At 36.2% G+C, this 14,275-nt stretch overlaps 1 protein-coding gene across 2 annotated transcripts in view; it reads left to right on the forward strand.

Moving 5' to 3' along the window:
* LOC126969630 (protein singed) overlaps positions 1-14,275 on the forward strand; it is a 46,627-nt gene that overhangs the window by 412 nt on the left and 31,940 nt on the right. The gene's annotated exons all lie outside the window — the stretch shown is intronic.

Below are 14,275 nucleotides of genomic sequence, written 5' to 3' on the forward strand. Positions count from 1 at the left end.
CGCACGCACTGGGGGATCGTTCACCGGGCTGCGTCGTCAGTCGCCGCCCGCCGGCTGCGTCGGGTTCAATCGATTGACTTGTGACTACGATTTACTTCTACTTAATGTTTAGTTGTTTATTGCTGTACATGTGACGGGCTACACCCTCTGTTCAAGAAAATATTTTGCCATGAAGTTATTGTTGTCATTGCTTATTCTGTCGTAAGCGTCCAGCTTTGAATGATTGCCATACCTACTATTAAATATTATAATTCATTAGTATGTAATTATTATTGGATGAACTACTTGTAATACTGAGGTAACTCTCCTTATCCGTTTAACGAGATTTAAAGAGGAAACACCTTTATTTGAATGAGGTTTTAATCTGTTACAAGTTGGACAGGTAGGTTACCAATTTAACTAATAAAATGATTAAACATAAATATTTGCAATGTTAAAAGATCTATGTGTAATTAATAATTATTATAAGTTTAATTGCACATAAGAAATCATTATTGGTTTTTTGAATACAGGTAGGTAATAAAATTATGAATAGTAGGTAGTAGTAAAAAGTAATGATGGTAAAATACTAATATATAATAATTTATATTAAATATGAATTATTGCCGAATTAGGAGGTACCTACCTATAGCCTTTGTTATAACAGCAAACTTTAAAACAACTTTACAATAATTTGCATAGGTAGTACCTAGGGCTAGGTACCTTCAGGGAACTGCTTTTTTATTTCATTTTTACGGCCATACTCTAGTTGTATACTCGTACTAGTGTTCTGACTTCTGAATCTATGATCAGAACTTTCAAATATCATAATATAGGTAGCTACGTTAGTATCCATCGCTACTCTGTGGTAGGTATTTTGTTATCGGTACCACTATTATATTCTTTGTCGCGGCCCGGTATCATCAGTATTCAGTTTATCCTGTTGTTATTCTTTCATTCTGATCACTTATATTTATAATTCGATCGTACTCTTTGGCCAGCGCCCAGACTGGCAGCCTCACAGTTCGGTTCCCATTAGGAAGACATTGTAACGATCTTCCCTCGGCGAGTTCTAGCCCGATATCACTTTGTGGGACTGTTCGATCGCCCTCCTTCAAAATCTCAATGTCTATTGCGGTACATGAGATACACGACACGTCACACGTACTGTGGTGGTGTGGTGGGAACTGGGTGCTACTGGGTCGGTACTCGACAGCCCGCCTGTTTCTTATAACACTGGTTCCATTAGACAAGTGCAAGTCGTACACTGTCGAGGTATCTACAATTTTATTTAAATAACAATAATAAAAATATTTTTGTAAAATAAAAATTATGGGTGGATTTGGAAACCGCTTTCCAATAAGTATTTTGTTATTATACCGGCAATAGTACTTAATTATTTGATATATTATTCTAAATGTATTCTAATAAAAAATCATCATCATTAGTGGTTTGTAAGTTTGTTGGTAGTTGCACACGTTGCAGCACACCACAATTCACCAATAAATCGTCATACACATAATATGTTATTGTCATTTAACTAATTTAATAAATGTCACATATTAAATTAATATATTTTTGCGTTATTATAAAATTAAAGTTTAATTATATCATTAAAAAAAAATCGCAAGTAGATACGACTCCACTGTTAAGGTGTGGCTATAGAATTCTTTAAATTATGTTTAAACATTTTATCCACTAGCCTTAGGCCCTCCGCGCACTAGGCAGCCACGAATTCCTGGCTGCGGCAGCCAATACGATGCGCCTGTTTGCACGGCAGCCAGAGCGTGTATAGGCTGCCGCAGCCAGGAATTCGTGGCTGCAGTCAGTCACCGCGCACTTGTTGTAGCAACCAGACGGTTCCGAAATTTTTTCTAAAAATGAGATTTGATACAGAGTTAGATAAGCAATAATTACCAGTTCTTCCACGTACATATCGCTCGACGGAAGGATCTAGACTAGTCGTCAATTGGCTGCATTAATCTTAATTTTTTATGCATCGAAGTTCTAGGCAACTCTAATATTTTCTGGAAGATGGCTATAGATCTTTATGCATATTATACTACTGCCCGGATAGACTTCGTTCTGTCATAAGTTAACAGTAAAAAATTAATAAATATAATGTAATTTCCGAGTGATCCAGTTCTCTACAATAAAAGAGAGACGATAACGTACAACAACAAGTTTAGTAGACAGCAATTCTTTATAAACTTGATAATACTCATTGTAATGCTTTATGGTACATACATTGATGTTTTATTTGGTAACTTGGCACGTAAACAAAAAAAACAGGTGACGGTTTCCCAACGCGGCCGCGTGAGCAGGCAACATACAACTGTCCATGAGAGAAGCATGGGTTTTCAAGATTAACGCCGCAAATACTTAAGTAGTGACCATGTGATTTATTTATGGGCTTTGCGAAGGCTGGCCTCACTGCAAATTGCTGTCATTATCATTGGGGTATCTACACTTCTCCCTTATATTTTCCTTTTATAGTTATTGTTGCCTCGACTACATTGTTAAGTAAATTGTTCACTGATAGCCGTGTGCCGTTACAATGACGCGGTGGGTTAGTATTCCGTAATATTATGACTACCGATCCTATTTTTAATCAAAGGTTATGGCGTGGCATTTTCAATCCAATGATTTGCCAGGATTAAAAATTCTGTTATGACGTCATCTTGATTAGTTAGGCAATCAACTAATTTGTATGTTTTTAATTCACAGGCATTTTCATTTTAAATTTTGAAGTTTATTTCTTTTACATCCACTTTTTGGCAGTTAATATAGCACGTTGTAAAATATCTTTGTATATTGAGCGACGTTTGAGAACACCTTTTGAATGAGCTCGGGTGTTGTTTCAGTAAGCCGACAAAAATCGACAGGAAATGTAATATAGCCAGGTAAATCAACAGGGATTTTGCCATTACCAAGGTCAATGAGTTGTTTACAAAATATTATTATTTATTACTCCAGATTGATCACTTTACAATTCGATACGCATATTCTTGGTTAAATTTAGTTATCTCGACGTATTTCCACAAAGTGGAGGCCTTTAAGCATGCATTGAGTTCATCCGCTGGCGATGACCGTGGAATCACTGGTAATCATCGCTCCACTAAATCTGATTTTGATTGTTTCGCAGATCTTTCATAGTTCTTTCTAATGCCTCCAAAGACTTTTTATGTGCCATCGTGAATTAAACCCTTTGCCATTGCTGAGTTCTTCAAATGTTACAGGTTGGAGTTTCATAGCATTGAAAATTCAATGGTAATTTTTATGTATATAAATAGATAATACACAATTTGCTCCACCTTCATTTTTTAAAGAACAGTGTTGTTTTTTTACTTTTTCCACGCAATTATTATTTTTTCTTACTAAAATCTTCCATGTACCTTAAGGTGCTTTGAAAAAATAAATTAGCCGAATTGGTCGAGCCGTTTTCGAGTTTTGGGCTTAGCAACATTCATTTTATTTATATAGATAGATATTCTAAGCGTGAAACTAAAATAAAAGTTCAGTGAAATCTTTCTATTCTCGAGATGTCATGAAAATGTCAATCTATGCGACGTGTATGAGAAAATTTACAAGTGATTTTTTCGTTGTTTTGATACTTTAATAAGTATCAATCCTATTCCGGACTAAGAGAAATCCAAATAAATCCAATATCAAAAACAATCGGTATTTGTTGTATAGAGGTCTAAACGGTTCTATAGGAGAGGACCGAGTACCGACTTTGCATAGAGCTATTGTACCTACATTTTCCTTAGTTAACGGTTTTCGTTGGTTTTCATAAAAACTACCTGTTATGAAAAGCTAATGAGCGCCATTAGTTTATATTGGAGGTACCTACCTACATGTTATACTATTAATAATTTATACTTAATAGAAACGTGTTTATCTAGGCGGTTAGAAATATCCACGTCAGCAAACATAACGTCGCGCAGTATATTTATTAGCTACGTAAGTGAATGACGTTCTACTAGTTCAGCATTCTGTTTATGTCGTACCTTGTGTGATACGTGCGGCGTACTTGCAGCTCCGTGCTCCGTCACAACGATCGGGATGATTCAGTCCTGTCGCCCCTCGACACTCACCACTGCTCTTGGACACATACACACATAACTTACAATATACTAGCGTATATAATAACAAAGTGTGCGAGAGTGAACGATTTTAGCGAAGAATACACCAAGATACAAAAGGAAAGCGTATATTGAATGACCATTCGTAACGAGAGCTCCTCAATATTTTGAATATTAAAACCACCAGCTAACTCGCACATTGACAACTCAAATTTGGTCATCATTATTATCGAGGTATATCGGTCAGGTTACAGGGAACATAATATAATGAACGATGGCAAAAGAGAGCTATTGTACGAAAGTCCGACGGGCTGGCTTGACATCGCCGCGCCTGTCGCTGTCGCCTATTGGTAAATACAAAAAAAAATTGAAAACAAAATTTTATGAACGATGCGGGACTCGATTCCACGACCTCTCGCTCAAATTTTATCTGTGTATTAATCCTAGAAGTGAGGGTTATCACTTTAAAAACATAACAAATTGTTTAAATTAGGTAGTAAATAATTTATTAAATGGGTAAAAATTCAAAAATATTCATCAGCTTTGGAAAATCGCAAAACTTTCATGGGGTCATTACACTGTTGACAGTATTTGATCCATATAGTAATTAACCCTAGTATCTACATCACTAATAATTTTTGTTATCAGATAGTGTCGCAAGTACCTCACTAAAGCCTCATACAATTCATCATAAGTTTGAACTGTCGCCGTGTTCGTGGCGGAGGCTGCTCGTTACATCCCGGCCATTGTTTCCTTGTCGGCGTGAGGGTCGTCTCCAGAATACAGATGGCGCGGCCGTGTGCACGTGCTCCGTGCTCGGCCCCGGTGAACGACCTCGACCCTTCAAGGACACGCTTCATGGAAAACTATCGCCAACATTACTCGCTAGTCGCTACTCTGATGACCCCACTACGATCTATATATGTATTTAAAATATGCTCAGACTTTACTTACGTAGAACTTAGCTGACTTCAAGCTTAGCACAAGCTTTGTCATGTGACAGTGGAGATTATACTGAGCTTCAGCTTGTCTTAACAAGAGTTAAGTAAGTGTATACATTCAAGATTATTATTAAACAAACTTTAACAATTAAAAATATTCCTTATTTAGTTAAAATGTAGTTACATATTGTTAAACTGACATTATAACAGATACCATTTTTAATATTATAATATGTAGTAACTAATTGTATTTTCAGTATTTCAATGTCAACTCCGTGATATCCACATTTCTATGTTATTCAAATATTACTGGCATAACCGATTCTTATGCTATGCGGGTATTATGAAAAGCAGAATAACAGTTGTATTGCCGCGGGGAATTGTTGAAATCGACTCAAGTCTGAGCAAAATACAAAGTATGCTCTATAGATAGATAGAAATTCACAAAATGAAATCGTAATAAATCATAACTTTAGGTATACCTGAGTGAGCACGGTACATCGCCGTCCACCACGGGAGCTTTGTTTATTAGTAACGCGAACGACATCAACGCATTGTCAAGCACTACTAATGTTGTAAGGGAACTATAGAACAGCTGTGCGAAGGTTGCGTACAATTCGTCAGTATATTTCAATCTTATTATTTGTAGTTGTCTGCTCTCAAAAATAAATCAATGTCAAAAGTTATCGTTTATTTTCGTACGTTAACAATGACGAAGTGATATTAAGTTCAACGAGTATTTCGATAGCCGTTAGTTAGTTAGTGTCTCATTCTGGTCACTGCCAAGTGTCATCATCAAGTGGCTGTTAGTAGGTGCTACGTCCAGGGTGACAGTGACGCTCCAGGATTAACAAATTATACTTTTATGGACGCCGCGGCATGCACTGCCTTGAGTGTTTTACATATTCAGCATTCATTCCACCAGCTCCTTGCATCTCTTCCATGTTAAGATGACCACGTTTCTTTACCATGGTAAAAACTTGTTATATTTTTCCCATAATATAACTCGTTATTCCTTATTACTGATATAATTATATTTTTTTAATCGAAAAATAAATGAACACACAAAAAATGGTGTTGAATTCCACAAAATAATGCTTTTGTTGTTTTTAAATAGTCAAAGTTAAAAAAACTTTAATGAAATAGGCTTATATTAAGGGCTTTTGAATCTATTTATTAAAAGTTCGTATTTGGATATTAATACTAGGTGATTTGGATAGTAATAAACGTTGCTAAATAACTAGATTTGGAAATGTGAATACGACTGGTGAATGTAGATATTATATAATCCAAATCTAAACCATTTAATACATGTCCATAGGTCCAAGAACTTGCTTATAAATGTCACAATTTATACTTCTTACTAGTTACCACCAATTAGGAGAAGGTTGAACTTTAAAGAAACGAAGTGCCAACAAACTTAGTGCCGCTCTTTTAAACCAACATTTACAGACTACGTGTTTTAAGTACAATCTATATAACAAATTTATCCAATGACACACAAATAACTTAAATCGTCTCCCTCCAACATATTTTAGAATTATAATAATAATCATTTATTCAAGACTAATAATATGTGGTACAGAATGTTTTATGCCCTACCCTCTGCGGTAGGATACCCTGATTTGCAGAGAATAGGAACGACCCGGCCCACGACGCCGCCACATATAATGACATTTAAGCGACTTATATATTAGAGGGGGCAAACGGGCGAAAGGCTCACCGGATGGGGAGTAGTGAGGCAACCGCCCATGGACATCCGTAACAACAGGTGTCAAGAGATTTGCCGACCTTTAAGATGCTCGGGAGTGTAGAAATCTTGCTATATTGTGACAATATCTAAATAGTTGTTTATTGAAACTAACAGACAGGAATCAGCTGAGCGGGCTTGCAGACCGCGCACGACAGTATTGTACTCAAAGGCCCATTGTTTCAGAGAGCCGCCATACGCCTACTACCCACTGGCATGACGGCGGCGTGCGCTACCATTGTACACAATACACTCCACAAAAGTCTCGATATAAAGCCTGGCTTACTCGAACATCAAACTGTCCCACAATAGCGAATAAATACAGCGACATTGTGTTCCACGAAGCGTGTCGCGTACATCACAGCGACCATATTGTCTGCGTTCAATACTTTGTATAGATTCATCTGTTTTAATAGTTTCTAGAGCTCTTTAAGGCTGTATGGTAGGCTGTGGTATATATGTGCAACATACTAATAAGTGTTCGCTGTTGACGCAGTGTTCTTCGATATTTTCCGACACTCGCTAAACTACCAACTGTAATCAATCGTAAGACTTATAAAACATTTCTAGTAACAAATGTATAATGTAATATATATCGCAATAAATAAATATAATAATAGCGTACAAGTACCACGTGCCAGTTCAACTATATTGTGTTGACACAGCGGCTCCTTTACGCCTAATTTATATAATGTGTATGATCTGATAACATCGCTCAATGTTGTTCAGAACATAGTCGTTATCTGGAGAGCATCGATACGGTTGTTAGCTGTCGAGTGGCGCTACGCTCTGTGTGTGTGTGTGATTGTGTGTGTGTGTGCTTCTCTCCTCTTATCAACCCCAGGTTGCCACGCTCAATGTGCTCTGCACCTGCGCCTCCCATCAGAGGTACATCCTAGGCAGGTATGTTGTGTAGCCCGGTCAGCTCGCGTCGCTGTCTCTCCATAATATTGAGTCACCTGCCACACCACACCAGTGGCGGTAGGCGGGCTCTGGCGGTCGGAAGTAGATAACTCATTCACAAAATCCAATCGAAACAGGCTCTTGTTGGAACCTGATCCGACACTCTGGTAACAAAGTATTTTCCACGCGATTCTGAAGGTACGATTTAACAGTAAAGTATAATATGCCCACAGGCTACTAAGCCTCGGAGCTGCGCCGGGCACTATTAATATTGCGCAGGCCGGGCACTATTAATATCACACGATTCTGAGAAAGAGTAAGTATCTACTGATTGAATGTTGTGAATGAATTAATCCTAAATATACAAAAACTAAAGAACTACTGTCAAGCGTGGCTGAACGTGTACCACTTGTCAATCAAACTTGGTTGCAGTAACAATAGATTCGCTTACCTTTTCTATGTTGTTATATCTCCGTTAGAGATGTTGCTCTCTCTTGCATGCTTTGTTTGTCTATACGCTAGTATATTGTACGTGTATAAGTGAGACCAATGTACATCAGTCACCACCAGCTCCAAGCCAGTCACATTGAGTGCTCGTACATCATATACTGATGTAGGTGGACTCACGATATGGTCACCCTACTCACTAGTGGTCTGAAGATCTTGTCAAAATTAGAAATTGTTCACGAATGACTCTGCAACTATTAATATTATAACTATCTGAATGATATATGCATATGTTAACTTTCTAATTGTCCATTTCACCTGCTCGGTCGCAGGCGGCGCGATCTCAGAATTGGGCATTACTCAGCACTCTCACTGATCACCATTCCGTATCGTCATTTATTATAATCACCGACAGTTATTTATGACACCTTCTCCAAATAAACATGGAAATTTAAGAATTCATCTGATTATATTATATTTTAAAATTTATGAGTCAATAATACCGACTCGCGTGAAATATTTCTGAATTTATTGCACGACTCATAAGCGAAGCGTTTAAGGAAGGCTCTACTCTCGGCATCTGAAAGAGGCAGTCCTCCCAAACTATATCGCACGTACAGGTTAATATGAGTGCACTTATATCAAGTGTAACAATCTGTGAGGCAGTTAAAATATATTTCAATAACAATTATTCTGTTTATTAATAAAATAATCTTTAGGTTAGGTGTAAGCAGAGATATTTTTTATTATCTAAAGTAACACACTGCGAACTGTCTTATTTAATTATTGTTATGGAGCGAAGCGAAGCTGAGCGTAGCTCCCACCGGGACCGATTTAAAAAAATTTAGAACTCATAGAAAGCTTTCGAAATTTTCTAGGTTATTGTCGAGACAGAATTTTGAATTTCGACTTGATTTAATTATTATAATTAAAAACAATCTTGATTTACAAATTATTCTAAATTAGCACGCGCTTTTTATATTTATTTAAAAATCGCTCAAATATACGCGGCAGCGAAGCGGTACGACGAGCGACTAGTTTATAAAGAACTAACACTAAGACACGACTAGATCATAGATAATTAACTTATTTAACTAGACAACTGGACATGTGTTACACTCGTTACAATATTGTTGACAAACTTCACAATTATACTGACAGTTATTTAATGATGCTGGACTTTGCATATTTAAATATTGTTTTTTGCCATAACACTTGTCACTTGGATCTCCTTGACTCTATTCTAATTTCAAATTAAAATACCATCCACTTCGACGGAAATGACACCTTCTAAGGCCTTCAGGGAGCGAGCTTTGGCACATGAGAACGAGTGCATCTAGGAACTTGTGTACACTTTTACAAATAATCAATTACATATATTGTGGAAAATAAGATTATGGGGCATGCACTTTTGGATTATCCAAACTTTTTTAATAACTCGATTGAGTCATTATATGGATTTTGTTAAACGAAATTTATCTAAAGCTTTTGGACATCTATTAGCAAAACTATACAATATAATATATAAACTACGATGTATATTTTATATTTATTCAGGAAAGTTCTTAAATACACACAGTAGTAAGAACAATACTTGGACGACCCAAATTACCTCCACGTACATTTTCTATTATGTTTTCCCCTTTTTGACGAATCCTGACTTAGGAGACTGTTCCTCATAGAGACGTCAATTATTGACATGAGGTAATTGTTATTTTTTCTTAATTAGTTGAATAGCAAAAATAATTAGTAACAATACAAAATCAACATCAATTTTTCATTATAAGTATATTATAACTAAAAGTAATTATAATTAAAAACCATTCTAAAAAAACCCTAGATCATCTTATTGGTAATAATCGTTTTAGTAGTTATCAAGAACCTATTTATTTCTTTCTAAGTAAAAAAAAAAACATTGTTAAGAGATTATAATAGTTAAATTAAATAGAATAACATTAGTATCCTGTTTTGAACGGTAATGTTCAGCACACATTTATCATAATATAATAGATTCCTCAATATAGCTATATATAGCAAATTGTATTCGAAGAGGAAATATGCAAGATTCAATGCTTCATCCAAACATAGTGTCGGTAGGTACAGCTGTTATAACATAGACATATCGCCTCGACCTCGCTTGGTGAGTCACGCTGTTTACCCTGCACTGGATGTGTGACTCAGCATCCGGTCTGTAGGCCCGCCCTGCCGAGTGACAGGGGGATGAGTCCCAACTTAACAGTTAACAACAATATTGCTATCTAAATATAACATAAAATTAAATGCAAGCCCGCCATATAATTAGTGCTTCAAGCTATACACGAAATAAAAATGACAGTGATAAATATTATAATTCAATAAAAGATACTTAAGCAACACAACATCTTTGAAGCCTGTACATGTACATTAAAATGATATTTTTTAATGACGAATTATATTTTGTTAATCATAAGTTTAAAATTGTAGAAACACGTGAAATGACACAATTTTTATTATTTATAAAAAAAACTCGAGATATCGCGTCATACTCATGATGCCATAATATTGTTTATGCTTACTGAGGCTATTTATTAGGCCCAGTAAGTGGCTAGAGCGGTAACGAACACGGCTCGAGTAAGCGTCCAGCGAGCGGTTAATTATTGGACAAAGAATATAGTATTAAATATAAATGTATAACGTATGTAGGTATGCCTCGACCGACTGACATGGAAGAATTTTACATAGATTAATAGCATTTGGAACATATTGAGCTCTCTAGATGATGATTATCTATCACATATTTATTATATATCACAACCCAACATCAGGATGATCTGTCATCCTGATGTTGGGTTGTGATATATAAGTACCATTGATTTGAGATGTTATAAATAGTAACGACGCGCATGAACCGTAACATAAACAAAAAGGTGAACAGCCCGCGGGGGCGAACACCTGCTGCTGTGATGTGAGTGACCCGCGCCGAGCAGGCGACTACAGGGTTCAACGGTCAAACGTTCTTACCTCCGTTTGGACATGGGCTTGACGAAGGCGGACTCTAAACAACCAACAAGATTAGGTCGAGTAGAGCTGTAAACCCCACGGACTCTCGCTGGCCAACTTGTTATCCTGCGGCTCCTCTAAAGATTATATAAAGTTCACAGTCGGTCATAGTTTAGAGATATATAGTTTTGTAAACCCTGGAGAAATAATATTTTTTTTAAAATCTCTAGACATGAAAAAAACTGCTGATATATGGGGCATTTCTGTAAAAATAATAGGTTCAATAGTTGATGTCATACGAAACTACCTGTATACTAATTTTCATTAAAGTCGTTACCGAGATTCAGATTATATTTATTTATATACAAGAATTGGTCGTTTAAAGATATAAGATAAGTTACTTCATACGGAACAATTTGGCTTTACTTAGGGGACGTTCAACAACGGATGCAGGTGTTGAACTAAACAAAAATATTTTTGATGCCTGGGAGGAATCGCAGAATGCACTTGATATCTAGGTCAGCTATGTCACTATAGCACAAAAGGAACTGCGCTCGATCTTTTGATTTCATATCTATATATAAAATTCAGAAGGTTGACATGAATAGCAAGAGATCTCCTGGGACTCTTCTCAGTATGGGGGTACTACAAGGCGCTATTCTTGGACCGTTCCTCTTTCTTATCTATATAAATAATATTCCTAATCTAATAGAAAAAAACATAAGGCAGTATTGTTTGCGGATGACACTTCAATGATATTCAAAGTGAAAAGGAACCAAGTTGAAGTAGACGTTGTATGACGAAGTAAACGATATTCTATCTGACATTGTGTTCAAGTTAAATAGCAAGAAAACGAAATATTATATACCGTACTAAATTTCAAAAATTTAGATGCAAGTGTTTTGTTAAACGGACAGGTGATAAAACCAATGGAATCTGCTGTATGTCTTGGCATTACTATGGATCCAAATTACAACAAACCAATTTCCAATTACAAATTACAATCCCCATATTGAAGGATTGGCGACCAGACTTAGTTCTGCAGCATACGCGTCATAAGATACATAATAGCTTTAAGGGTAAATGTATACACTTCTACAATAAAGTCCCAGCCACTGTTCAGGCATTATCTATAAATAAATTTAAATGTTTTATAAAAAAATGGCTCTGTCGTAAATCCTATTACTCCACTGCTGAATATCTAAATGATAGGACAGCCTGGGTCTAGATTGTGATTATTTTATAGCGACTGTACAATATTGTATATTTTTATTGAAAAGAGCGCAAAAAAAAGAATGCTGGGAGAGTTTCTTGCGCCGCTTCTTCTCTCTCAGAGCGCCATTTGTTTCCGAAGCGGTAGTAGTATCTATTAGTATAAGAAATGACATCAAAAAGAATTCTAAAGGAATCAATTTTGAGAAAATAAATGCCTTTTTATGCCTTTTTTTTTTACGCGGTTAAAAATATTAGACAATTAATTGACATAGATACGGCGCGACTTGTATACTTTAGTTACTTCCATAGTATTATGTCCTATGGTATATTGCTGTGGGGCAGCGCTGCCGATATTAATGCAATATTTGTGCCGCAGAAGTGGGCTATTCGCGTTATTTATAACCTAGTTTCTAAAGAATCATTGAGAGCAAAATTTAAAGAAATAAACATCTTTACTGTTGCTTGTCAATATATTCTTGATAATGTTATGCATGTACATAGGCACATCAGTGAATTTGCTAGAAACTGTTATAACCATTATGTTAACACCAGGAAAAGACATACACTTATAATGCCTACTTGTCGGCTAAGTCAAGTTAGTAAGTAAAGTGGTGCGATGTATATGCTTTTACAGTAAGAACCCATAAAATGTTCAAAAAAAATGTATAACGAAATTCAAAAGAATTGTTAAAAAACGTTTGTGTGGTAAAGTTTACTAGACTTTCTTAAAGATACCAAATATTGGGAATGGAGCGACCACTCTCAGGCTATTAACTAATAAGTATCTTTGTACGATATTACTTTTTAATCATATTTTTTATGAAAAAAAAAGAGGCCCGCTGAGTTTGTTGCGCCTCTTCTTCTCAGGTGTCAGGCATACTTTTTGAAATGGGTGGTAGTTTTTGACATTCAATAAGTGATCCTATTTTGAATAAAAATATTTGAATTTGATTAACAATCAAGTCATTGTTCATGTAAACAAGTAGCACGATAATAGACATGTCGCCAACAATCTATCTCGTTGTCAACCAAGTGCCATGTCATGTCACTGCTCAGTCCCTCTCTGCTCGTTAGCAGCCCTGCGTATCAAAGTACTTCATACAATCATGTCTATTTTAATGCGGCCTGCATTCCTTTCATCAGGATTAAGTGCTAGGGCTGTCACAGTAATCACGCAATTATATTTAAAGCTTAAAAGCGCGTACTCTAACTTACCATAACTGCACCGAACCACAAACAACAATTTGTTTAGATTTGAAAGAGCGATATCTCAAGTCAATTTCAAAATGTATATCTTGCAATTGAGCGGACTTATCAACAGCTGTAGTAGATAATATAAGATTTACGAGAGAAATCACTGGTATATAAGAAAATATTCATACATTCAGGGAGGTGAAATGTTAATTATTAGTATCTATGTAGTGGCAGCCCTACATCATGTTGAAGCTCTCTCTAATCACAGTAATTCGATATGAATTGCTTGTGTACAAACAACAGCTCCTTGACTCACTTTTTAATGCAAGTGCATGCAGTCAATACTATTTATTTCAGTTAATGACGTTATATCATTGTATTTAACTTTTAACCGAAACATAGTTCAGCATTTAATAAAATAAATGGTAACTGTATTAATCTGAATCTCAATTTACTGAACATGGCGTTAACCATAGATGAATAAAGTATTTATGCCCATTTAAGCACATTAAAATACCACAATTCCATCCACTTATTTGGAATCAATTTAAACTCGGAAGTCCAAATAGAGCACGCAACCGCCAACATGGACTGTCAGTGTCAGTGTCAAGGCCACGGGCGTTGCGCGCGCACCACAGAGGACGTTGACTTTTTATTTTTTAATCTCGATCGCGTGCAGCTTGCGCCGCGCGTTCAGCCAGATCTGCTACATGACTCACTGATTTATTGTTTTTATTATGTTGCTCCTTGTTCCGATTTTATCTGAGTCCCACGATACATTA

The sequence above is a fragment of the Leptidea sinapis genome, chromosome 18, assembly GCF_905404315.1.
Source record: "Leptidea sinapis chromosome 18, ilLepSina1.1, whole genome shotgun sequence".
NCBI classification, from domain to species: domain Eukaryota; kingdom Metazoa; phylum Arthropoda; class Insecta; order Lepidoptera; family Pieridae; genus Leptidea; species Leptidea sinapis.